Genomic DNA, 27,347 nt, shown 5'->3' with positions numbered 1-27,347 from the left:
TATTAAACAAACAAAACAAAGAACAAAACAAAGAAAATTTAACTAACAAAAAACAACTGGTCACACAGGTACTGAATGGTAGGTACACAATTGGGTACCTACCAGTCAGCACCCATATAAGTTCACTGGGCAATGGGCATATGCACATGGTGCTGATGTTGGTGTATTAAAATCTTCTTCAATTAGTATGCTGGGGCTACACCCCATTATATCCCTTTAACAGCCTGGATGCTAGATTGGGCTTTAACACATGAAACGGCATAAAAAGTTTAAAAGCACTACCTTTATATAATATTTATTGTACAAAGCACAACAGAAAGTGCAAAATGTCTTAAAGGGACAGTAAACACCTTGCGATTTTTATATAAAATCTTCAGTTATGGGGGGGGGGCAGAGCAAGTGGGCGTCCAAGATGGCCTCACCTTTCTGAAGCGTCAAAAGTGCTCTGTTGTAAAATAAACTCAATCTCAATCTAGATCAAATACATAATTTAGTTGCCTCAAGCTTGCAAAGATCTTAATCAATACCTAATAAAATGTGAACACTAATACAAACTACTTTTTACTGACAGCAATAAGGCTGGAAGAATGTTGGCCTGATCCTTGAAACACTTATGTGCTTATGATATTGGGAAAATACAGAGGACATAAATGTATCAATAAATACATTGTGCATGCATTTGCTGAATATTATTGCTGATTTTATCAGATTGAGGGGACTACTCCCCCTGATAAGACAGCAACAATAGATAATTACTTAGCACAAATTCATCTCCCAAAACTTTCTGTTGATGCTGTTCATGACTTGGAATCCCCAATGACCATACAAGAAGTAATGGAAGCTATTAAATGTATGCCTTGTGGCAAGCCTCCTAGCCCCGGTGGGTTTTCTTTTAAATCCTATTACTTATTTCAAGCACAACAAGGACCACACTTATTGAAACTGTTCTAAGCAAAAGATCAAGGTGCACATTACGCCACACCCATGGTAGAAGTTTTAAATACAGTAATTCCCAAACCAGGTAAACTGACAGATGAAGTGGGTCATTTTAGACCAATTTTTTTATTGAATATAGAAATCAAGTTATATGCAAACATCTTGCCATTGCGTCTTAACTGCCACTTACCTAGTTTGATACACACAGACCAAGTGGGGTGATATTAGGGTGGGATATGAAAGTCAACACTACTAGGGTAGCACAGTTAATGCATCACGCAAAAGCTTATAAGTCTTCTTTGACCCTTCTATCTACATACACTTAAAAGGCTTTTGACAGGGTGGACAGGTAGTTTCTGTGGTCCACCTTGTCATGGTTTGGGTTCTCAAAGACATTCATTGACAGAAAGCAATATAAAAAGATCCCACTGACTGTTTCCAAATCGCTTATGGTACCATTGTTCCTAAAATTCTTATTATATTCCAATCCCTACCTATAGGACCAAAGATTCTAGTGTTCTCCACAGAAAATTTTGCCAGCTGCGTGGTATTTTGAAGTAGCCGGGTAGCATTATGAAGTTGCTGGGTGGGGGTAGAGTAATATTTTGAAATATGATATAATTTTCCACTATCCAAACCGCAAATTAATTGCATAATTTAACATAAATGTGTTTAACCCCTTCACTACCTGGACTGTCAGAGAAAAACTTGCCCAAAATACCGGAGAATTTTTAGCAGTTTTGCTATCACTCCATTTAAACAGAGATAAAGCCTTGTTTGTTTTTTTATTTACCTGTCAAAACTATATATATATTTTAAGTAGACAACCCAAGGTATTGATGTAGGCCCATTTTGGTATATTTCATGCCACCATTTCACCGCCATAAAATTATTTACATACTGCTTGTGCAATCATGGCACAAATGGTTGTAAAAGTTTATCTGGGATCCCCTTTGTTTAGAAATAGAAGAAATATATGGCTTTGCCATTGCTTTTTGATAATTAGAAGGTTGCTAATTGCTGCTACGCACCACATTTCTATCATTCACGGCAGTGAAGGGGTTAATTAGGTAGCTTAAAAGGTTAATTTTAGCTTAAGTGTAGAGATTACCCTCCCACCTGACAATTCCCAACTCCTGATCCCTCCCAAACAGATCTCTTCCCTCCCACAACCATCTTAGGTAATGGCAGACAAATCTGCCAGTATGAAAATATAAGGCTTTTATTTTATTTTTATAAAATATGTTTAATTTTTTTTTTCTCCATATTTTCTGCAGTGTAGGATACCCCCTAACCAGCTATCTAAACCTCCTTCCTCTAACTATTAGCCGCCATCTTAGATACTGGCAGCTGTCTGCCAGTACCTATAAATTGTTTTTTCTTATTTATTTTCTTTAGCGTAGTGTCCCCCCCTCCCGCGATCATTAGTTAGGGCAACTCCAAAACCCTTTTCTGTAGCTGCCCCATCAATCCCTGTCTCTTTATATTTTTTTTCCTGTAGTTTAGGGCCCTCTCACTCTCTCCCCCCTCCACTGTCACCGTCTGTATCGATCACGCATCTGCCGTTATATGGAACTGGAGCCCTGATCACGCTCCAGTTCCATATGCGGCAGATGCCTGGAAATTCAGGAACTCCAGCTCTTAACAGCCGAGACTGCTGGCGCTTCCTGAAGCTAAGACGTATATACGTCTTGCGGTACGATAGCCAAAGTACTGCAAGACGTATATATACGTCTTTTTGGGTAAAGGGGTTAATGATAATTTGTGCAATAAAAATGAAACATTTTTAATACTGGCTAATTTAGCTTAATATTGGCAAAATTTTAGCTGGGTGGACATTAAAATCAGCCGGTGGTGCACCCGCTAAAAAGATCCTAGGGAGAACACTGGATACAATTCATTGCATCTCTACAACACATTCTTAAACAAATCGTATGTGCTAACCTTAGACCAAGAGTGGCCCATAACACCTTATATTTAACACTTTCACTGCTAACAAAACACGGAAGTGGACTGCACTCTCAGACTGGACCGGATACACATCTTATGACCCTGCAAAATGCACAGCCCTGGGTGCTCCATAGCACTCACAGGTAGTTAACCCCAGACAAGTCTGGGTGCAAAGCCCATAGGGAAAATTACAAAACAAATTAACACAACACACAGAGGAAGTTTGGCACTCACTTCCAAGCACTCAGCTAAGATTAAAAGCAAAACGGAAGGAGTTAGTTACCGCATCTGGCCAAATGGGTCAAGCCCAGGAACCACGTGAAGGTCTCTCCCCATCCTGGATCCCTAATACAGCCATACAATGCAAACTCTCAAACAAACTAGGAACCTCCCAAGGCTGCACAGGCTTATGTAATCTCCTATGATACATACAAAACACGGAAGTGGACTGCACTCTCAGACTGGACCGGGTACACATCCTATGAGGCTGCAAAATGCACAACCCTGGGTGCTCAAAAGAACTCACCGGTAGCTGTACAGTCCCCAAAGCTCCAGACAGTTAACCCCAGACAAGTATGGGTGCAAAGCCTATAGGGAAAATGACTAAAGAAATTAGCACAACACACAGAGGAAGTCTGGCACTCACTTTCACTGCTAAGCATTTTTTCACTCCAGTGCTGAGCCAATTTTAAAGGGACACTGAACTCAAAATTTTTCTTTCGTGACTGAGATAGAGCAGTGATTTTCAACCTTTTTTTTTTTTTTAAATTCTCTTTATTAAAAGGAAACAAAGCAATCACAATAATCTCATGCAGTTTCTTCTTACAGAGTACAACACATTTGAATTATCATTACTTATATCATGTTTCAGGAGAAGATAATGTTGCTTGGAATAGCATGTACTGAGAGTAAAGTCCATCTCTCTAATATGTGCTGCTGGATATATGCCTTGTTCCTTCATAAACTTTTCCAATAGTCAAAGCAAACATAAACAAATAATTTCTAACAACTATTTACATTGTAATCCTAGATTTTTAACAGTGGTTTCTATGGTGTTTCTGTTCTTGGTTACAAACTCAGCGCAGGGGAGGTGGGAGAGGGGGGAGGGGGGGGGGGAAGGGAAGACACACACAGGGAAGGGGAAGAAGGGAGAAGAGTGGAATAGAAGAGAAAAAACAAACAACAAAAAAAACCCATTATGTAAATGGACCATTGTCCTGTTGGTACATTGTTACTGTCAGCTCAAAACAGCATTACTTCCGAGAAATCTCCCTCTTGTTCCGTCCCCACTATGGAATGCCTCCCCTCCTCCATGTTAGTTAGCAGCATTGTTTCTAGGTGTGCAAATGGTTTAAATATCTGATTCTGTATAGATGAGTCCAATGTGGCTATATATAATTTCCATTTTTTAAGAAAGGGGCGCAGTCTGCTTTTTGTGTCAAGTCTGGCGTCATATTGCTCCACGAAAAGTTGTTTGAGTAGCAAATGTTTCAATTGTGCCATTGTCGGTGCTTGTCTAACAATCCATCTTTTAAGAATGCACTGTCTGGCAAGAATTGTGTATAAGGTGAGGAATTTATGTAGCTTTTTATGTGTATCGTCCCATTTAAACAGGAAAATTTCTGTCTCCGTGAATTCAATTTCTACTTTAAGTGTGAGTTTCAGCCAGTATTGACATTGCCCCCAGAACTTCCTGACCTTCGGGCAAGTGTAAAAATAATGATGAAAAGATGGGGCTGGCAGTCTGCATTTAATACAATGGTCTGGGATTTCTTTGTCCCACTTAGATAGTCTATGTGGTGTGATGTAATCCATGTGTAAAACTCTAATTTGTGTTTCCCTTTGTGGTATCGCTAGTGTTGCCTGTCTGTTTTTTTCCAGGCTTTCTTTAACATCTTGTATTGTGGGTTCCACCGAAAAGGCGGAGACATGTCTTAACAACAATTTTGTTAGGATCATAGATTCGTTTTGCTGTATCAGGCGTTTGTAAATGTGGGATAGCGAGAATGACCCCGCACGGAACAGGGTTTGTGCTATTGCAAAAGGCGAGGCTTCCCAAAACCTTTCATTGGAAGACTGCAGTGATCCCACATAGTGTCTCAGCTGCAAATAGGCATAGAAGTGTCCATTTGGAATATGGAATCTGGTCTTGAGATCCTGGAACGATCTGACTGTGTGTAACAGTGAATCCAGTGTGTCTCCCAGTACCTTTAGTCCCATTCTCTCCCACATTCGGAAAGGGTTCCTGGTCCATGCCAGCCGGTAAGTCTGGGTTTCCCAAAACCGGGATAAACCTGGGCGAGGGGGAGTCAATTTTTAAATATTTGTGAATTTTGTGCCAGGCTTTTAGTGGGTCTCTGTATGTCACATTATTGAGGATTTCAGTGGGGAGGGTTCTACCGTTCCCATAGGGCAGATATGCCAGTGAGATGGGGGCTACTATCGCCCTCTCAAGTTTATCATCCCCAAAGTGGGCTGTACCTAATTGCCAGTCTATTACCATCCTAGCCAACGCTGCCCAATTATATAGCTTTAGATTCGGAAGGGCTAGTCCCCCTGCGGAATAAGGGAGTTGTAATTTTTCCATCGCTATCCGCGGTTTCCCTTTTTTCCAGATGAACCGTGATATTGCCCTAGATAAGAGGCGCGTATCTGCATTAGTCAGGAGAAATGGTAGCATATGCATTGGGTATAATATTTTAGGTAGTATCGTCATCTTACTCAAGTGAACTCTACCCGATAATCCCAAGGGGAGGTCGAGCCAATTTGACAGCTGGGAGGATAATTGCACACATTTGTTGGATATGTTTAGTTTATAAATTTTTCCCGGGTCCCTATGCAGATGTATTCCCAGGTAAAGAAGACTTTCCGTTGTTTCTACAAATGGGAAGTCATGAGCGGTGTGCTGATGCTTCCTGAGCCACAGCACTTCCGATTTGGATGTATTTATTTTGTACCCCGACAAGGAGCCAAACTCCTCTATCGTCTGAAGTATGACTGGGATGTGTGTTTTTGGGGAATCCACAAACAACAACATGTCGTCCGCATATAGTGCTAGGTGAAGAGGGACACCCCTAATGTTAATGCCGGGGAACACTCCCCTGAGTTTCGAGGCCAGAGGCTCCAAGGCTAGATTGAACAATAGTGGGGAGAGGGGGCATCCTTGTCTGGTGCCCCTCTGGAGACGGAAGTCCTCCGAGAATAGGCCATTGGATAGGACCCTTGCCACTGGTGAGTCATAGATTTTGCCCAGTATGCCTAAAAAATGACCCTCGAATCCAAATCTGTGCAGCGACTCCATCAGATGGGGCCATTCCACCCTGTCGAAGGCCTTCTCTGCGTCCAATGACAGCAGGAAGGCCTCCGGGCCGGCTTTTGTCTGGCTTTCTTTCCCCTGTCTCCAGTAGTGGTCCACCACCTGCAGTACCCTGCGGAGGTTTACCACTGACGTTCGTTTGAATATAAAGCCAGTCTGGTCTGGGTGGATCAGATCCGGTAGTATGGTCTTGAGTCTATTTGCCAGTAGTTTTGTGAACAGCTTATAGCCCACATTCAAGAGAGAAATGGGTCTATAAGATTCCGGCAAGGAGTGATCCTTGCCTGGTTTGGGTATGAGTGTAATATTCGCCGCCATGAATTCTCTAGAAGGACGCATGTCCGTCTGCAAAAGGGAGTTGAACAGTTTAGTGAGGGTGGCAGTCAGTTGTGGCTGTAAAGCCCTATAAAATTCTGATGGTAGGCCATCTGGGCCGGGTGTCTTGCCCAGGGGCAAGCTTTTCAGAGTGTTAGATAGCTCTTCATGGGTAATCGGGGCGTTCAGATTATCTAATTGATCTGAGGAAATTTTCGGGAGGTTAACCGAGTCCCAGAATTGAGTCATCAATTCTCTAGGGGCTGGAGCCTGCTTCGTGTACAGGTGCGCATAGTATTGTTCAAAACATCTCACTATGTCTTGCGAGGTGGTGTATGACCTGCCTTTCCAGCGCAGGGCGGCCACACCAACTCTTGCCGTCTGTGCCTTGGTTAGTGTAGCCAGCAACTTTCCCGCTCGGCTTCCGAATCTATAAAGTCTGCCCGCCGTTTTTAATAAGCCCGATGCCGCCTGTTGCTTCGTGAATGTATCTAGCTCAGCCTTTGCTGATATGTAACTCTTGTATGTGGTTTTTGAATTATTCTGAAGATAAAGGTGGTAGGCCTGCGCCAGCTGTTTCTGTAAAGTTCTATGTCTGAGTAGTGTCCTATGTTTCACCTTAGCTGCATATGAGATAATGTTACCTGCTAACACTGTTTTAGCTGCCTCCCAATAAAGTGTAATATTGTCTGTGTGGATAGCGTTGTCCGTTGCATAGTCTGTCCATGAATGCTGCAGGAACTTGATGAAGGATTCCGATTTCATCAAGTAGGCTGGGGAAGCGGAGTGTATTTCTATTGGTGTATTGTCCACTAGTTCTCAACGTCAGTGTTACTGGTGCGTGGTCTGATATCAATATGTCGTGGATTTTGCAGTCCAGTACACGGTCGATCAGTTTGTTATCTATTAGGAAAATGTCTATCCTAGATAGTGTGTGTTTGGCTTGTGAATTCCTTGCCTTCTGGATTGCGCAGTCACCAGATGTCACTGGTGCCGATATCTGTATCAAACATTTTAAATATTTTCGTTTCATATTTCGCCTTATAGTTTGCTTTGGGGTCTCTAATTTCCAGAGGCTCTAGCCATTGTCTATCGAGTGTATGAGTCGGGGAGATGTTGAAGTCCCCCCCAATTATCAATCTGGATCCCCAGTGAGGTGCTAAGTGTTTTATCAGGTCCTCCCAAAATTTGGGATCCCTATGGTTAGGTGCATATATGTTGCAGAAAACATAGTCTACTGAGTCCACCATCGCTTCCACTACCATGTATCTGAAGTTATGGTCTAGATATGTGTTTTTTATATTTACCGTCAGTTTTTTCCCAAACAGTATTGCCAACCCTCTGCTAGCCCTGGTGTGCGATAGAAAGACAACTTGGTTCACCCATTCTCTGCGTAATTTTTGGTGTTCTGTGTCGGTAAGGTGCGTCTCCTGTAGCATCGCAATGTCAGTACCTAGTTTTTTAAGATGGTTAAGTATTGCTTTACGTTTAATAGGTGTGTTGAGACCCCCTACATTCCAAGTTGTAACTCTAAATGACATCTTTATAAGTTAGGGTTGGTTAGTATGAGCGAAAGGGGAGAGAAAAAAAAAAAAGGGGGGGGGGGGAGAAGTGAGGTGGTAAAGAGACAGAGGGGCAAAAACAGCACAAGAACAGAGTTTAAAGGTCCGTGGTGCGGGAGAAAGCACAAGGCAGCATGACAATTCAAACATTATGCAATACATTTTACAGTATAGTGTTATCCCAGACCTAGCCTGTCTTGAACTATGTCTAATCCTAACTTTGGAGAATTATTTGGTCCATTGTGCACGTTCTCTGGATCTCGTTCAAGCTCTGATTCATGTTTGTGCCTATGCCCGTGTTCCCCCCCCTCCCCAACACCTAAGTCTGATGGCAATTTAACCATATCTTTTGTACAAGGTGTGTGCAATGATCTAATTGCCCTGAGCCGTTGCTGGTAAGCGATACAAGTATACTTGTGGCTCTCCGGACTCTGGAGAGAGGGGCCTCCCTTTACTATCAAATATTGAGGTTTCCCTCTCCACTCTACATGGTGCCGCTTGTTATACCCTTTGATAAATTGAGTTGTGGTTTGGGTTGTTACCATCCCCCTCTCACTAAGTCTGCCTATGTGTGTATGTTGTAGTATGAGGATATAGATAAACACCGTTAATAAGCATAGTTCAGTTCTTTTTAACCTAAACATCAACAATTGGAACAGTCTCAACCTAACTATATGTTTCATTTTTATCTTCACATCTTTTGTAAGGTCTAGCATATGTAATAGTAAAGAACATTTTTTAAAACCTTTATAACTATTTAAACATAAAAACAGCAATAGCCAGTAAACATAAAACATCGTAAAGTGGTACAACATTACCCCGGGGAGTTGGAGCAACCCCCCTCCATACCAGTCCACCTTCGTGGCTTTCAAGCCACCATTTTTTCTATTATTGTAGAACACAAAGTTTTGCTTAAACATTCAAAGTCCCAGTGGGGTTATCCAAGAGGACATCTATCCTCAGAATCGAAAGAACCTGGAGAGGCTGTATTTGCGTCTTCAATCTGGACGGTGTTGTTCTGTAGCTAGGAAGCTTTTTAAGGCTTGTGGCGAATGAAAAAATTTAGTTCCATATGGTGTCTGTAGCCTAAGTTTCGCTGGAAACAGCAAGGCTACCTGCCTTCCCTGCTCGTGCAGCATGGAGCAAAGTGGTGCAAACTCTTTTCTTTGTTTAGTCACTTCTATAGAGTAATCTTGAAAGAGGAGTAGTTTTGCATTTTCAAAAAGCGTCTCTTTGCGGGCTCGATAGGCTCTTAAGATTTTAAGTTTCTCTTGAAAATTTAGGCATTTGAATATGACCTGCCTTGGCCTGTTCTGTGTCTGTTCTAAACCTCTTTCTGGGCCAATCCTGTGTGCCCTCTCCACATCTATTGGTAAGATATCAGGGTGTAGTCCCAAAAGCTTAGGAAAGGTCAGCGCCACAAATTCTAGCAGGTCCTTGCCCTTGATGGACTCTGGGACTCCCACTATCCGGAGGTTGTTGCGCCGGCTCCTATTTTCTAGGTCATCTACTCGGTCTTGGAGAATTTGTGTTTTCTTCACTAGTTGTTTAATAGTTGTGTCAGCTGTAAGTTGTCTATCCTCCACGTCTGAGATGCGAGTTTCAGCCGCGTTTATTCTAGCAGCGAATTGACGCACCTCACATGTAAGGGTGTCTACTCCCGTCTGTAGTGAGTCCATTTTAGGGAGAAAGAAGGATTTCAATTCCTGTAATAAAGCATTGTGGTCTAATCTAGCCGGGGACTCTTGGCTTATTAAAGCTGGTTCTTCTGTGTGTATTTCCGCTGCAAATTTGTGTTGTTTTTTGTTTTCAGCATTCTTTGCCCTGTGTGTCATGTCTGCAGATGTCTTGGATGAGACTTTGTGAAAATATTGGTCTACTTTCATTGAAGTTCTGGGAGCTGTAGCATAGGTGTCAGTTTTTGTGTACGTCAACTATCAGTATAGTAACTTGCCAGTTGGATGGAAAATTCAGTGGGTAGAGTCACCAGCCAGGTCTAAGACCGTGTTAACTTACAGTTCAAGTCAAAATTACAGATTCAAAGTCTTTTTTTTTTTTTTTTGCAAAAAGGTGGTATGCCTGTGGAGCAGGTTATAGTAGATTATAATGTCTCTGTTGTAGCCCACAGATTCCTGCCCTTCATATGGTTGTAAATACAGTTCAGAGCTTTATAATGGCTGAGAGTGATAGGCCTCACTTAGGCAGAATGTGACGCAGTCAGTAGGGAGCTGCGTGATTCTGGCAGTTTCAAAGTTTGTGGGCCAAGGTCTGTGTTTATATAAATAATCAACACTGCCCAAGCTTCAGTAAGTGGGGGATTCTTATCTTATTTTGGAGACTTGTCCTATTCGCATTAAAGATAAAAAAGAAGGACAGCGTGGCCTACACGGACAACGTCTTTCGTTTAGGCCTCCGCCACGTGGGCGTCTCTATCTCCCCTTATATTATGGTTGGGGTCAGTGGTTTAATTCCTCCGGCCGGTTCTCCCCATAGCTCTAATCAGCCCTCCACTCCGAACCCGCTTGTCTCCAGAAACAGTTAGCGCTAGTTCTAATGCGCTGTGGACTGTCTGATCTTCCCTTTCACCGTCCCCAGTGCTATAGCCTTTACTGTGCCCCGTCACCTCACCTTCCGATGTAACGGCACTCCTCCAGTACTTCTCCGCCAAAGGTTGTTTCTAATGCCGGATCTGTGATGTAAGGGGCTATGACCCAGCAGGCCGCTGCTCCGTTTTGCACTTAGGTGGCGTGTGAGCTAAGATGGCGCGGCTCTGAGATGCGGCACTTTTATATTCTTGGGCTCCCGGTCGCTGGATCTGCTGTTACGATCCACACACTCCTGTAAGTTGGTCGGCGCAGTCTTGCACAGCCCGACAATAACTTTGCGTGCGGGGTTAGGCAGTAAAATTAGAGTTTTTGGGTCTAATATTTGCTCCCATACACGGAGCTCAGCTTAGATGCGTCTGCCCTTCAAGCCCGCCTACCGGAAGTCCGATTTTCAACCTTTTTTACATTAAAAAATCCTGCGGCACACCACCATCCCACAATTTTACAAAATCACACATTGTAGCCTAATACAGCATATATATATATATATATATATACATACACATAAACACACTGTACTGTGCTGTCATGCCATGCCTCCTACAAACTATACATGACATATTGACATTCATTCACAAACAATCATGATTGTCTGTGAATGAATGTCAATATGTCATGGTTGTAAATGATGCCTGATGAGCCTGTCACATGCCTCCCAATATTTCAAAATTTGAAAGAGGGAAAGTATTATCTGTGGAGCACGGTATATATATATATATATATATATATATATATATACACACACATACATCTATATATATATATATATATATATATATATATACACATATACATATATACACATACACATATATATACATATACATACACACATATATATATATATATATATATATACATATATATATATACACAAGCATGCATACATACACATATACATGCATACATACATACACATGCATGCATGCATGCATACATACACACATGCATACACTCACACACACATACATATACACACAAACACATACACACAAACACATACACACACACATGCATGCATACATACGTACATACACACACACATACATATACACACAAACAGATACACACACACATGCATACATACACATGTACATACACACACATACATATACACACATCCATACATATACACATAAACACATACACACACCCATACACACAAATGCATACATACACACACACATACACATACATGCACACACACACACACATACATGACAACAAAACAATTCAGACAGCAGATACAATACATATATAAACTAATTTACTTAATTCTATTGACCTATTTCTTCTCTTGGTATCTTAGAAACGTTTCCCTCCTGAACTCTAGTAAAAAAAAAAACAACTCTGTTTTTTCTTCTTTTGAAAAACGTTTCCCTCCTGAACTCTAGTAAAATTATGTAAACGTATGGAGGTGCTAGCTTGGTTATGCTTTATTAGTGATATTTGACCAGTAGTCAACTTGCACACCCAAATTACCAAGAGAAGATATAAAGGTGGTAACAGTAAATTTGAGGACTTTTTTTTAACGTTACACTCCTGAAACAGTGAATCATAATGGAGATGCTTGGTTATGTTTTTTTCAGTATATGATTTGACCTGCAGTCAACTTGCACTGCACACGCAAATTACAAACAATATGATATATTGTTGGTACAGTAAATTTCAGTAACAGTCCGTAAATTTGGGGATTTTTTTTTTTACCTTATTACACACTGACACTCCTGAAACCCCACTGCCCAGATTCCGACCTTCTTTATCTTCTGACTTCGTCACACGGACATTCTTTCTGTGCCACTGCCAGACTGTAACACACTCCTAGTCCACACAGCACCGGCTGGGTGGCTCCTTCCTCTTCCTCTCCAGTTAGTCTCCAGTCCTCCGGTCATGTTCCTTGTGCTGAGAAGGAACGTGAGTGACGTGACCTGGCTGGAACTGTTCTTGAGGAGGAGCAAAGCTGCGCCAGCATGCATGGGGGATTGAAGTGTTGCGTGGTGCTGCGTGTAGAGCCGGCACTAGGCACATGTTGTGGTAGGTGGGGGTTCCTTCCAAGTGTGAACACGGGTCGGGGAGGCGAGCTGCCGCTGCACAGTTACCCTCAGTCATCATCTCACTCAAAATAAATAGACGGCCCAATATAAAAAAAAGCAAAATTTTTAAAAATATGTCAGTCTTCCGTAGCACACCTCAGAATCTCTCACGGCACATGGTTGAAAAACACTGAGATAGAGCATGACATTTTAAGCAACTTTCTAATTTACTCCTATTATCAATTTGTCTTCGTTCTCTTGGTATCTTTAATTGAAAAAGAAGGCTTTTTTTTTTATTCAGAACTCTGGACAGCACTTTTTTATTGGTGGATGAATTTATCCACCAATCAGCAAGGACAACCCAGGTTATTCACCAAAAATGGGCCGGCATCTAAACTTACATTCTTGCATTTCAAATAAAGATACCAAGAGAATAAAGAAAATGTGATACCAGGAGTAAATTAGAAAGTTGCTTAAAATGTCATGCTCTATCTGAATCACGAAAGAAAGAATTTGGGTTCAGTGTCCCTTTAAGCTTTTTTGCTACCTAGATTTAAGCCCTATTGTAAGTCAAATTTCAGTAAGTGATACACACAAATTATATATTGTTTTTTTCAGCAGGCCCAGCAGATTCAAAAACTGTAAAAAAAAAAAAAAGTATTAATTTGTTCTTAGATTTGAGTAAATTATACTAAAAATAGCCAAGCGAGCACTGCTGTTACTCAGACCACCTTACTAAATTGTCATTGGGTAGCCACACGTGAAATAGGGGCACATACGGGCTTTTGGGGGTTATAATATAGATTAGAGAAGCCCCATTGTTCAGAACAAAAATTAAAACACTACATATACAGACAAAATGTATTTATATATATATATTTTTTTAACAGTGGGACTTGTCTACTACTAGAAAATACATTTTATTAGGGGTCTCTACATATAAATACAATGAGTCCTTCTCAAGCAAATCCCCATGTGTTTTTTCTACTTTATTTTTAAAAGATATTTTGTGTGGTACTGCTCTTATAGAGCTTTTTATCTTTCCCTTGTGATAGCTTGGAATCAAGCCATGGGTCAAACTGGAGGCTTCTCTAGATAGCACTCCAATCAAAGGAGAACATATAGGCCCTCAAAAACATAAATTATGCTTAACTTCATTTCCATCGAGGGTAGGAGAGTCCACGGCTTCATTCACTACTGTTGGGAATTAAGAACCTGGCCACCAGGAGGAGGCAAAGACACCCCAGCCAAAAGCTTAAATACCTCCCCCTCATCCCCCAGTCATTCTGCCGAGGGAACCAGGAACAGTAGGAGAAATATCAGGGTATAAATGGTGCCAGAAGAGTATTAAATTTAGGTCCGCCCATTGGAGACACGGGCAGGAGCCGTGGACTCTCCTCCCCTCGATGGAAATGAAATTATCAGGTAAGCATAATTTATGTTTTCCATCTAAAGGGGAGGAGAGTCCACAGCTTCAATCATTACTGTTGGGAACATATACCCAAGCTCTAGAGGACACTGAATGAAAACGGGAGTGTAAAAATGCGGACCCTAATCAGAGGGCACCACAGCCTGCAAAATCTTTCTACGAAAAACAGCTTCCGCAAAAGCAAACATGTCAAACTTGTAAAACTTTGTAAAAGTGTGTAAGGAGGACCAGGTAGCCGCCTTATAAATTTGCTCCATAGAGGCTTCATTCTTGAAGGCCAAAGACGAAGCCACAGCTCTAGTTGAATGAGCCGTGATCCTCTGAGGAGGCTTATGTCCTGCTGTCTCATAAGCCAAGCGAATCATACTCCTCAGCCAAAAAAGACAAAGAAGTAGTAGAGGCCCTTTGCCCCTTGCGCTTCCCAGAATACACCACAAAAAGAGATGTAGACTGTCTGAAATCCTTGGTAGCTTGAAGATAAAATTTCAAGGCACGAACCACATCCAGGTTATGAAGTAACCTCTCCTTCGAAGAAGAAGGGTTAGGACACAAAGAAGGAACAATTATTTCCTGATTGATGTTATGGTTAGACACCACCTTGGGGAGAAACCCCAACCCAGTGCACAGTACAGCCTTATCCGCATGAAACACCAGATAAGGAGTGTCACATTGCAAGGCAGCTAGCTCAGATACTCTGCGTGCCAATGCAATAGCCAACAGGAAGAGAACCTTCCAGGACAGAATCTTAATGTCTATGGAATGCATAGGTTCAAACGGAACCCTCTGCAAAACCTTAAGGACTAAGTTTAAGCTCCAAGACGGAGCCGACTGCTTAAAGACAGGTCTGATTCTAGACAGAGCCTGAACAAAAGATTGGATGTCAGGGAGCTCAGCGAGTCTCCTATGCAACAAAACTGATAATGCCGAAATCTGTCCCTTTAAGGAACTAGCGGCAAGACCCCTCTCCAAACCATCCTGGAAAAAAGGACAGAATCCTGGATACTTTCACCTTATGCCAAGGAAATTCATGCTTCTCACACCAGTACAAGTCCTCCACACCTTATGGTAGATGCGACGAGTGACCGGCTTCCTTGCCTGAATTAGAGTATCAATCACACTTTCAGAAAAGCCTCTCTTGGCTAAGACTAAGCGTTCAATCTCCACGCAGTCAGTCTCAGGCAATCTAGATTTTGATGCTGAAAGGGGCCCTGTGATAGCAGATCCCTGCGACAGGGTAACCTCCACGGCGGAGAGGATGACATCCCCACCAGATCCGCAAACCACGTCCTCCGCGGCCACGAAGGAGCAATCAGAATGGCCGAGGCCCGCTCCTGTTTGATGCGTGCCACTATGCAAGGTAGAAGTGGTAACGGAGGAAAAATCTAAGCTAGGCTGAATCCCCAAGGAACCACTAAGGCATCTATCAGCTCTACCTGGGGATCCCTGGACCTCGACCCGTATCAAGGTAGTTTGCAATTTAGTCTGGACGTCATGATATCTATCTCCAGTGTTCCCCATCTGTGACAAATCTCCACAAACACTTTGGGGTGAAGAGACCATTCCCCCGGATGGAAGGACTGTCTGCTGAGAAAGTCCGCTTCCCAGTTGTCCACACCCGGAATGTGAATCGCTGAGAGCGAGCAGTCGTGGAACTCCGCCCACTCAAGAATCCAAGACACCTCCCTCATCGCGAGGGAGCTCTTCGTACCCCCCTGATGGTTGATGTAAGCCACCGAGGTAATGTTGTCGGTCTGGAATCTGATGAAACTGACCGACCTCAGAGAAGGCCAAGCCTTCAGAGTATTGTAGATTGCTCGTAGTTCTAGGATGTTGATCGGAAGGAGATAATCCTCCCTGGACCACTTTTCTTTGTACCATCCTTGCACCCCAAACAGCTCCCCATCCTGGCAGACTGGCGTCCGTGGTCACAATCTCCCAGGACGGTTTTAAGAAGGATGTCCCCATAAACAGTTGCTCCAGACGAATCCACCAAGAGAGGAAGTTCCAAATCCGAGCATCCAGGGATATCAGCTGTGATAGAACTGAATAATCGCTGTTCCACTGTCTCAACATGCACAATTGAAGAGGTCTGAGGTTGAACCTGGCGAATGGGATGACATCTATGCTTGACACCATGAGACCTATCACCTCCATACATTGAGCCACCGATGGGCTTGAGGAGGACTGAAGGGCAAGACAGGTGGACACAAGCTTTCTGTGCCGCTGATCCATGAGAAATATCTTCATGGACATAGAGTCTATTATCGTGCCCAGGAACTCCACCCTGTTGCTGGGAACCAGGAAACTCTTTCCTGAGTTGATCTTCCAACCTTGAGATTGGAGCAGAAGAAGAAGAGCCCTCGAATAATCCTCTGCAAGGCTGAGCGACGGCGCCTGAACCAGGATGACGTCCAGGTAAGGCGCCACCACAATGCCCCTGGATCTGGCCACTGCAAGCAGCGCCCCCAGAACCTTTGTGAAGACTCTCGGGGCCGTCGCAAGACCAAAAGGAAGGGCCAAAAACTGGAAGTGTTGATCCAGAAATGCAAATCTTAGGAACCTGAAGTGGTCCCTGTGGATTGGCACATGAAGGTAAGCGTCCTTCAAGTCTATAGTTGTCATGAACTGTCCCTCTTGAACTAAGGGCAGAATAGATCTGATTGTTTCCATTTTGAACGATGGAACACTCAGAAACTTGTTTATACACTTTAGGTCCAGAATTGGGCGGAACGTGCCCTCCTTCTTTGGAACCACAAAAAGGTTGGAATAGTACCCTAGACCCCTTTCAGCTAGGGGTACTGGTACGATAACCCCGAGAGAGGCGAGATCTCTAGCATACTCTAGAAAGGCCTCTCTCTTCTCTGGTCTTGAAGACAGGTTTGACAGGAGGAATCTGCCCTTGGCCGGATGGGATCTGAACCCTATCCTGTAACCCTGGGAGACAGCTTCTAGCACCCAAGGGTCCTGAACGTCCTGCAACCATGCGTCTGAGAATAGAGATAATCTGCCCCCTACGTGATCCGGAGACCAGTCAGAAGCCGCGACTTCATGCCGATTTCGTCTCGGCAGGCTTCTTGCTCTGCTTGGACTTATTCCAAGATTAAGCCGGCTTCCAAGATCTCTTTGACTGGTCCGCTTTCGCGGAGGGTTGCTGGCGCTGGGTCTTGTCCACATGAAAGGGACGAAAGTAGATCCCTTAGGCTTAGCCTTCTTATCCTGCGGTAGGAAAGCTCCCTAGCCTCCCGCAACCGTGGATATAATCAAATCCAATCCTGGACCGAACAGGATCTTTCCTTGAAAAGGCAGGGACAACAGCCTCGCTTTAGAGGTCATGTCCGCAGACCAAGATTTTAGCCACAGAGCCTTGCGCGCTTAAACAGAAAAACCTGACACCTTAGCATTCAGGCGAATAATTTGCATATTGGCATCACAGATTAAAGAATTGGCAACCTTCAGAACCTTAATCTTCTCCTGTATCTCGTCGATGGATGTCTCACCATCAACCATTTCACACAGGGATTTACACCAATATGTAGCAGCTCCAGCGACCGCCGCAACGGCCGCTGCTGGCTGAAAAGCAAACCCTGTGTGCTGAAACATCTTTCTCAACATGTTTTTCAGATTTTTATCCATGGGCTCTTTAAACAACAAACTATACTCGAGGGGAATAGTCGTCCGCTTCGCGAGCGTAGAAATGGCCCCATCCACCTTAGGGATGGTCCCCCACAGCTCAAGCTGAGAGTCCGTAACGGGGAACAGTTTTTTAAAAGAAGAAGGGGAAAAAGACTAACCTAATTGCTCCCATTCATTCTTAATAATATTTGCCATCTTAACGGGAACCGGGAAAGACTGAGGCACTACCCTGTCCTCGTATACCTTGTCAAGCTTAGGAATCGCAGGTTCCTCCAATATCTTAGGTTCCAGAACCTCCAGAATAGCAAGCACCTGCTGTAGCAGAAAACGCAAATTCTCCATCCTAAACCTATAACCAGGCTCCTCCGCCGCCGGAGGTTTAGATGACACGGACTCCGACCCAGAAGGGGCCTCCTCCGATGAGTCGGAGTGGGTCTCGTCATCGTATAGAGCCTCTGGATCAGCCATCGGCATGGACAAACCCTGGGCCGGGCCGCTATGATAAACCCTACGCTTGCGCTTAGCAGAACGTGGTAAGACATGGATCACTTTCGAAACCGATTCCAGTTGGTCCGCAAAGTCTTACAGCCAACAAATCTCTCCCGAAGGAGTAACGGTTGGACCCCAGGGTGCTGCATGTAAAATCGTAGATGAATGTAGGGAACGCACCTCCCGGGACGAAGAACCCTCAGAGGTGGACGGCTCAGTAGTACTAGACATCCGTTTACATTTAGATGTTGTAACTTTATCAAGGCATGTGGAACATAGTTGAGCAGGCTGATCTACCCGAACCTCCTCACAATAAACACAGGAATGAGACTTTGTTAAGGAAGGAGAGCCCTCCAACGCGTCAGAGTCCTCCATCGCTTGCGCGTTTTGGGTAGACCGCCCCTGCTCTAGGAAAAAACGCGCCAAAAAATTTCCGCACAAAATTTCCGCAATAACCTGAAAGTTCCACACATTGCCAGAGCCTCATCTCGCACATAACGCAGCAATGACACAATAAACAATATTATATATAACCCCCCGCTGTTCAATAATCCCCCTTCCAAGAATATTAACCCTTGATTCTGTAAAGATAAAAAGGCGCCACAATGTGACCCTGTCTTCTATGTTATCATTATTAATAAAAAATGAAACGATCTTACCAGAATCTACGCTGTGCAACAGGAACATGGCCCTTCAAGTGTGACAGGTTAGTAGCCTCGCTCCTGACATGGACTTGAGTGAAGAAAGCAGGCAGCAAAACTTGTCAACGCTGATTGCTTATGGAGCTGTTAATATGAGTCGGGATGGTTTTGCAGAAACACTCTTCCTGCTTCTCTGGACTCTAACTTTCGCCCAGGCTCTCACTGAGAGGCTGACAGGACTACTTAAAACTCCAGTCCCAATGCGAGGCGTACTACCCTCCATAAGAGACTACTCTGAAACCCTGGCAATCCTCTGCCATCCTCCTGTGACGAAAGGCAAAGAATGACTGGGATGTGGGGGAGGTATTTAAGCCTTTGGCTGGGGTGTCTTTGCCTCTTCCTGGTGGCCAGGTTCTTAATTCCCAACAGTAATGAATGAAGCTGTGGACTCTCCTCCCCTTTAGATGGAAAGTGTATTCCAATTCAAATTATTTCTGATACTTTAAAGGTCTGGGACACTGTGGTTGGGCCGGTAATGGGTATATACAGCCCTATTCCCCCACTTACCCTGGTTCTAAAAAATACTTTTTTCATACACAGGGGTGTCAATGCGGTAGTTCAAATTGCAAACGAACCCTCCAGCATAACTATACATTTCCTGTTATGTAATGGGCTTTTCAATTTGCAAAGAAAACTAGCAGAAGAGATGGACTCCCCCCTAGATCAATGGGTTTTTTATTTCCAGGTTAGACATTTTATTTTCATAATCCACACTTTACTGTGTAATTAACCACTTTTAAATATACCTGTCCCAAAGAGGATATTTCTAGAAGACATATCTATATCCTATAAAATTATCAGAGATACGACTTCTAACCAAACACTACTTCTTGCAAGTAAATGGGAATTAATTTAGAGGAAGAAGACTTAAGAATTTTTTTCCATAATACTAACATTGGTATCTTTCCCCAAATAGACTTTGTATTATTTTCCCTGCAGCTTCTAATAAATGCTGGAGACATTGTGGTATTGGAACCCTAACACATATATGTGGGATCCTATCCCACCATTTTGGGATCAGGTTTCATGTAGTATCAGTCAGAAAAGGAACAACTTTACAATGTGTACATAGGAAAAAGTTGTTTCAACATATGATTAATTTTGCAAAAAGATACCTTGTTTCTGGAAGAAAACCCAGTTGCCTACTCATACCCAGTGGGTACGAGAAGTAGATTATGTTTTATCTTTAGAAAAATTACATTATAGCCATATTGAAAAAATGGACCACATGCTTAACATATGCTTCATTTGGGAACAGAAAACCTTCCTAAGGGAGGTCATCTTTAAAATACAATTTCTTACTATACTTGGTATGGTTTATCCGGGTATACATATCTTCATAATTTCTAAAAAAAAACACATCAGGACCTCTCCCTTCATGCATTGGGGCAGTTCTCACACACACACACACACACATGTCTATGCCACCTCTCTTTTTTAGTTTTTATTTATTGTTTTTAAACGTAACATTATAAAAACAAACTGAAAGATAAGCAACAATGGCGAAGAAAAGGAAAGAGAAGAGATTATGCATTTAGCATTAATTGCATTTAAAGTTTGGTTCTCATAGTTCTCTTCTCGGGTAAAGGTAATGGACTTCTCCTGTTGGTTCATGGTTGGAGTGTATCATTTGCTGAGAGGATCTTCTTTTATCATATAGAAAGTACATTTTATTGTCAAATGATTTACAAGAATAATAGGTGTTTTGGAGGAGGAGGTTGATAACTAACATCTTGTGTGAGTATGAAAAAGATCTGCTGATGTGATTTTTGAAAGAGAAGATATGGTTGAAAGGGAAGGGAGGAAAAGAGAAAGCAGAACCAAGAGGACAGTATGCCACCTCCCTTTTAATCTTCCCCCTTCCATTTTCTATTTCTCTTAAATGATTATGTTACCGGTTACATGGAATTTGAATAATGTAATAACAGATCATAGATGCTGTGATCTAACGTGATCTATATTCAATATTTATTGTTCCAAATGTATTTCTATGTTTGCAATGATTAATTAATTCCTTTTTTAGTATTTTGTTTTACAGATCCAATAAAATAATTTTAATTTAAAATGTTAAGTTATGTGAAGTACAATAACTTGTAGATTTTCAAATTCTCATAATTGGAAATGCACATTTTAGACTTCTGAAGGCTAGCCCTGCAACATATCATTCCCTAATTGGCTTCAGCAGATAACAAATAGACATGTGCAATTCGTTTCGGCTGAATTTAGTTTTTTTGGCCAAATTTTGGCTGATTAGGAGCTTCGAATGAACCAGAATTTTCGAATCGGCACCATAACTAAAATTCAGAAAATGAATAATAAGTTTCCGAATTTTCGGATCCATTCTTTATTCATGTTCTGAATTTTTAATTGTTCTAATCTAAACCGCAGTTCCCCGACACTAACTAAAACACTAAATAAAGCTATTACCCTTAAACCGCCGTTCCCTGACAATGCCGACTCCAACTAAGCCAATTAACCCCTAAACCGCAGTTCCCAAACATCGCCAACACTAACTAAAACACTAAATAAAGCTATTAACCCCTAAACCGCAATTCCCAAACATTGTTGACATTTACTAAACCTATTAACCTCTAAACCGCAGTTCCCCAACACTAAACCTATAAACCCCTAAACCGCAGTTCCCAAACATCGCCAACACTAACTAAAACACTAAATAAAGCTGTTAACCCCTAAACCGCCATTCCCCGACACTAACTAAACCTATTTACCTATTAACCTCCAAACCGCTGTTCCCAAACATCACAGACACTAACTAAATCTATTAACCACTAAACCGCCATCCCCAAACATCGGCGACACTAACTAAACCTATTAACCCCTAAACCGCCGCCCTACATCACAACTACCTAATTTAAACTATATTAACCCCTAAACCTAACACCACCTAACTTTAACATAATTAAAATAGACCTAAAATAAAGTTACAATTATTAACTACCTATTTAAAAATAAATACAAACTTATCTGTGAAATAAAAATAAAACCTAACCTAGCTACAATACAAATATTTACCAACTACCTAGTTAAAATAAATACAAACTTACCTGTGAAATACAAATAAAACCTAAGCTTACACTAATAAAACCTAACATTACTAAAAATAAAAAAAAACTAACATTACAAAATAAATTAAAACTACAATTACAAAAAATAATAAACAAAATTATCCAAAATAATAAAATAAAAAAAAACCAAAATAAAAAAAAAACCTAATCTATAATCAACGACCAATAGCTCTTAAAGGGCCTTTTTTAGGGCCCTAAAGTTAACAGCTCTTTTGCAAAAAATTAAAACAAACCCCCCCTAACAATACAAACCCCCACCCCCTGAAACCCACAAAATAAAAAAAAACTTAACTAAAAAAAAACTAATCTACCCATTTCCCTGAAAAGGGCATTTGTATGGGCATTGTCCTTAAAAGGGCATTCAGCTCTTTTTCGGCCCATTAAAATAAAAAAGGCCCTAATCTATATAAAAAAACAAAAAACACCCCCAACAAAAAACCTAACACTAACCCCAAAATCAGTACTAACAGTTGCTGAAGTCCGCTGAAAGATCTTCATCCCAGCGGCAATCATAGATGCTGTTATCTAACGTGATCTATATTCAATATTTATTGTTCCAAATGTATTTCCGCAGGGATGAAGAAGATGCCGGTCCCGCAATGGATGAAGATGAAGCCGCCTGGATGAAGATCTTTCACTGGACTTTAGCAACTGGGAGTACCTATTTTGGGGTTAGTGTTAGGTTTTTTGTTGTCGTTTTTTTTAATAGATTAAACCTTTTTAATTTGAATGGGCCGAAAAAGAGCTGAATGCCATTTAAGGGCAATGCCCATACAAAAGCCCTTTTCAGGGCAATGGGTAGATTAGTTTTTTTTTTAGTTAGGTTTTTTTTTATTTTGTGGGTTTGGGGGGGTGGGGGTTTGTAATGTTAGGGGGGGTGTTTGTTTTAATGTTTTGCAAAAGAGCTGTTAACTTTAGGGCTATGCCCTACAAAAGGCCCTTTTAAGGGCCCTTGGTAGTTTATTATAGATTAGGGTTTTGGGGTATTAGAATAGGAATAATGTTATTATTTTGGATAATTTCGTTTTTTATTTTTTGTAATGGCAGTTTTTTAAAAATATTTAAATTTAGTGTTTATATTTTTTGTATTTATTTTAACTAGGTAGTTAGTAAATAGTTATATTGCAGCTAGCATAGGTTTTATTTTTATTTCACAGGTAAGTTTGTATTTATTTTTAAATAGGTAGTTAATAATTGTAACTTTTTTAGGTGTATTTTAATTATGTTAAAAGTTAGGGGGTGTTAGGTTTAGGGGTTATTATAGTTTAATTTAGCTAGTTGCGATGTGGGGGGGCAGTTTAGGGGTTAATAGGTTTCGTTAGTCTTGGCAACGTGGAGTACGGCACTTTAGAGGTTAATATGTTTAGTTAGTGTTGGCGATTTGGGGGTACTGCAGTTTAGGGGTTAATAGCTTTATTTAGTGTTTTATTTAGTGTCCGCGAACGGCGCTTTAGAGGTTAATAGGTTTAGTTAGTGTTGACTATGTGGGGGGCGGCGGTTTAGGGATTAATAGCTTTATTTAGTGTCGGCATGGTCGGGGAGTGGTGTTTTAGGGGTTAATAGGTTTATTTAGTGTCGGCAATGTGGGGGTGGCGGTTTAGGGGTTAATAGGTTTCGTTAGTGTTGGCGATGTGGGGGTACAGCAGTTTAGGGGTTAATAGCTTTATTTACTGTTGGCAATGTGGGTGACGGCGGCGGCGGTTTTAAATAATTTTGTTTCGGCAATTGGTGGCATATTAGTTATGTTAAAGGATTACTTTCTGTTATAATTTTTAAGCTAAACAACTAACATATTAAAGTTAATAAACATTAATTAAAACCTACTGACCTATATTTTCTCCAAAACGAAGTTTCATAACGTTCTAAAAGTTATGTCTTTTATTCGCCGATGATGTCACGTTATCCTGCCCACTATTTTCAGCACTGAGTGCTCAAAATACTTAAACCAATAACTTTGTGTTTAAAGCGCCATTTTGAAACCTAGGTATTGTAAACAGATTGGTACAGAGCAAAGGATACCCACGGAGTGGGTTTGGAAAACAATTAAATTTGCAGACAAGATTTCTGATATACGGTAGAGATATGTTAATGAAATGCTATTGATAAAAAGCGTATTTGTGGTAGTTAGTTAGTAACAGGCATAGAAAATATTTACTTACAGTGACCCTTTAAGTTAAATCGTTTTTTCGGATCCATTCTTTATTCATATGCATTATTCTATTCTAAACTTTAGAATAGAATAATGAATATGAATAAAGAATAGATCCGAAATAACGAACGGATCCGAAAAAACGATTTAACTTAACATAACTAATTTGCTGAAACAATTTTTTTGTTTTTAACTTAAAGGAACACTGAACCCAAATAGTTTTTTTTCGTGATTCAGATAGAGCATGCAATTTTAAGCAACTTTCTAATTTACTCCTATTTTCAATTTTTCTTTGTTCTCTTGCTATCTTTTTTTGAAAAAGAAGGCATCTAAGCAAAGGAGCCACAACATTTTTGGTTCAGACCCTGGACAGCACTTGTTTATTGGTGGGTGAATTTATCCACCAATCAGCAAGAACAACCCAGTTTGTTCACCAAAAATGGCCCGGTATCTAATCGTACATTTTTGCTTTTCAAATAAAGATACCAAGTGAATGAAGAAAATGTGATAAAAGTAGTAAATTAGAAAGTTGCTTAAAATTGCATGCTCTATCTAAATCACAAATTAAAAAATTTGGGTTCAGTGTCCCTTTAACTAAACTAATGTGCAGAAACTAAATTATTTATTTAACTAATTAAAATGAAACTAAATTTTAAGTGTTGCACTGACATGTCTTATAACAACTGCAAAACAATGCACTTTAAAATAACATAATGACTGCAACTAGCCTTGTCTTTTGAAGACTCAAGCCCGCATTGGCTCCAAATAAGTGGTGGTGGGTGAAGATTAGTTAATTAAAAACAATTAAAGCGTTATAATATCCTATCCCCAGGATACACAAAGTCAGATCATAGCCCCACTACAGGATTCTCCTGTATTCCAACAGCTAATTCTGTTAGACAAATATCGATATCTCAGAAGGATGAGTAAGGTAGAAGAGCAGATAAGCTGATTGTGGAGGAGGGGGGTAGTGGAGAGGGGGGTGTTTTTTTTTTTCCCCCTCACTTTTTTTCCCTTTTTTCACTGTTTGTTGACCTTTGACTAAAGGTATATGTTTGTAGTGTATGTCTCAACATGCATTACCCAACTAGGCCCGATTTAGACATTTACAAGATGCTACTGGCAGAAACCTAGGAATAGATACGACTCACTACTCATAAGCCATTACGGTAATCTACCATCCTTAATTTAAGAATGAGTCATTATATGTTTAGTTGGGATTTGTTAGCTTTGTTATATGTATTAATTTTTGGAAAATTGTTTAAGTATCAGCAAGACAGATTATACAAATTTAAAATGTTCTATGGCAGACCTTTTTGTGTCTTTTCTCTTTTTTGCTATCTATTAAGTCAGGGTATGCTGTTTGTAATTAATACAGCTCTGATACCTGTCTGTATAATATTATGCCCGAACTGTCAGAAATTATTTTGCCCTGCGAGGCACATAAATATGTATTTTGATTTGCGTTTTTATAAAAAAAAAAAAAAAAACAATTTTGAATGCCCAGGGAGAGGAAACAGCCCTCGTAGAATAAGCCGTAACTCTCTCAGGAGGCTGCTGTCAGGCAGTTTCATAGGCCAAGCTAATGATACTCTTCAGCCACAAAGAAAGAGAAGTAGCCGTAGCTTTCTGCCCCTTACGTTTTCCAGAAAAAAACACAGACAGAGCAGAAGACTGACGAAAATCCTTAGTCGCCTGTAAATAGAATTTCAATTCATGCACCTAGTCCAGATTGTGCGTTCCCTCTGAGAAGAAGGGATAGGACACAAGGAAGGAACAACAATCTCCTGATTAATGTTCCGATCTGAAACCACTTTAGGGAGAAACCTTAACTTAGTACGCAAAACTACCCTATCCAAAAGAAAAATAAGTTAAAGGGGACTCATACAGTAATGCCGAAAGTTCTGAAACTCTACGAGCAGATGAAATAGCAACCAGAAACAAAAACTTTCCAAGATAATAACTTAATATCTAAGGAATGCGTAGGCTCAAACGGAGCCTGTTGAAGAACTTTAAGAACTAGATTAAGACTCCAGAGAGGAGTAACCGGTTTAAATACAGGCCTAATGCTGACCACGACCTGACAGAACGATTGCACGTCTGGTACATCCGCCAGACGTTTATGCAACAACATAGACAAGGCAGATTTTTGACCCTTTAGGGAGCTTGCCGATAAACCCTTCTCCAAGCCCTCTTGGAGAAAAGACAAAATTCTATGAATCCGAACCCTACTCCAAGAGTAGCCTCTGGACTCACACCAATGCAGATATTTATGCCATATCTTATGGTAAATCTTTCTAGTCACAGACTTACGAGCCTGAATCATGGTCTCAAAGACCGACTTTGAAAATCCACGCTTAGATAAAATCAAGCATTCAATCTCCTAGCAGTCAGCTTCAGAGAAACTAGAATTTGGATGAAGGAAGGGCCCCTGAAGTAGAAGGTCCTTTCTCAATGGAAGTCTCCAAGGTGGACGACCCATTTGAGAATCAAGCTGGAAAACACTTCCGGATGGAGTTCCCACTCCCCCGGGTGAAAGGTCTTTCTGCTATGAAAATCCGCCTACTAGTTGTCCACTACAGGAATGTGGATCGCTGACAAGCAGGTGCCACTGCAATGCTCCGCAATCTAAGCACCACCAACAGGGATCCCAGAACCTTTAAGAAAATTCTGGGAGCTGTGGCAAGGCCAAATGGAAGAGCCACAAACTGGAAGTGTCTGTCTAGAAATGCAAATCTCAGGAACTTGTGATGGTCCCTGTGGAAATCTACCGTTGTCATAAATTGACCCTCTTCAACCAAGGGAAGAATGGAACGAGTAGTTTCCATCTTGAAGGACGGTACGCTGAGGATTTTGTTTAGACTTTTGAGATCTAAAATTGGTCTGAAGGTTTCTTCTTTTTTGGGAACCACAAACAGATTGGAGTAAAATTCCAGACCCTGATCCTGCATTGGAACAGGAACTATCACTCCCAGGTCGGAAAGATCTTGAACACAGAGTAAGAATGCCTCTCTTTTTATCTACAGATAATCTTGAGAGAAGAAACCTGCCCCTAGGAGGGACAGATTTAAACTCTAGCTTATATCCCTGGGACACGATGTCCACCACCCAGGGATCCTGAACATCCCGCCCAGGCCTGAGC

The 27,347-nt window shown here is 41.4% G+C and overlaps 1 protein-coding gene across 5 annotated transcripts in view; it reads right to left on the bottom strand.

The window, feature by feature from the left end:
- The window catches only part of OLAH (oleoyl-ACP hydrolase), a 134,333-nt gene that overhangs the window by 48,683 nt on the left and 58,303 nt on the right, over positions 1 to 27,347 (bottom strand). The window lies entirely within an intron of this gene.

The sequence above is a fragment of the Bombina bombina genome, chromosome 5, assembly GCF_027579735.1.
Source record: "Bombina bombina isolate aBomBom1 chromosome 5, aBomBom1.pri, whole genome shotgun sequence".
Taxonomy (NCBI): domain Eukaryota; kingdom Metazoa; phylum Chordata; class Amphibia; order Anura; family Bombinatoridae; genus Bombina; species Bombina bombina.
This window is presented reverse-complemented; position numbering and strand designations above follow the sequence as displayed.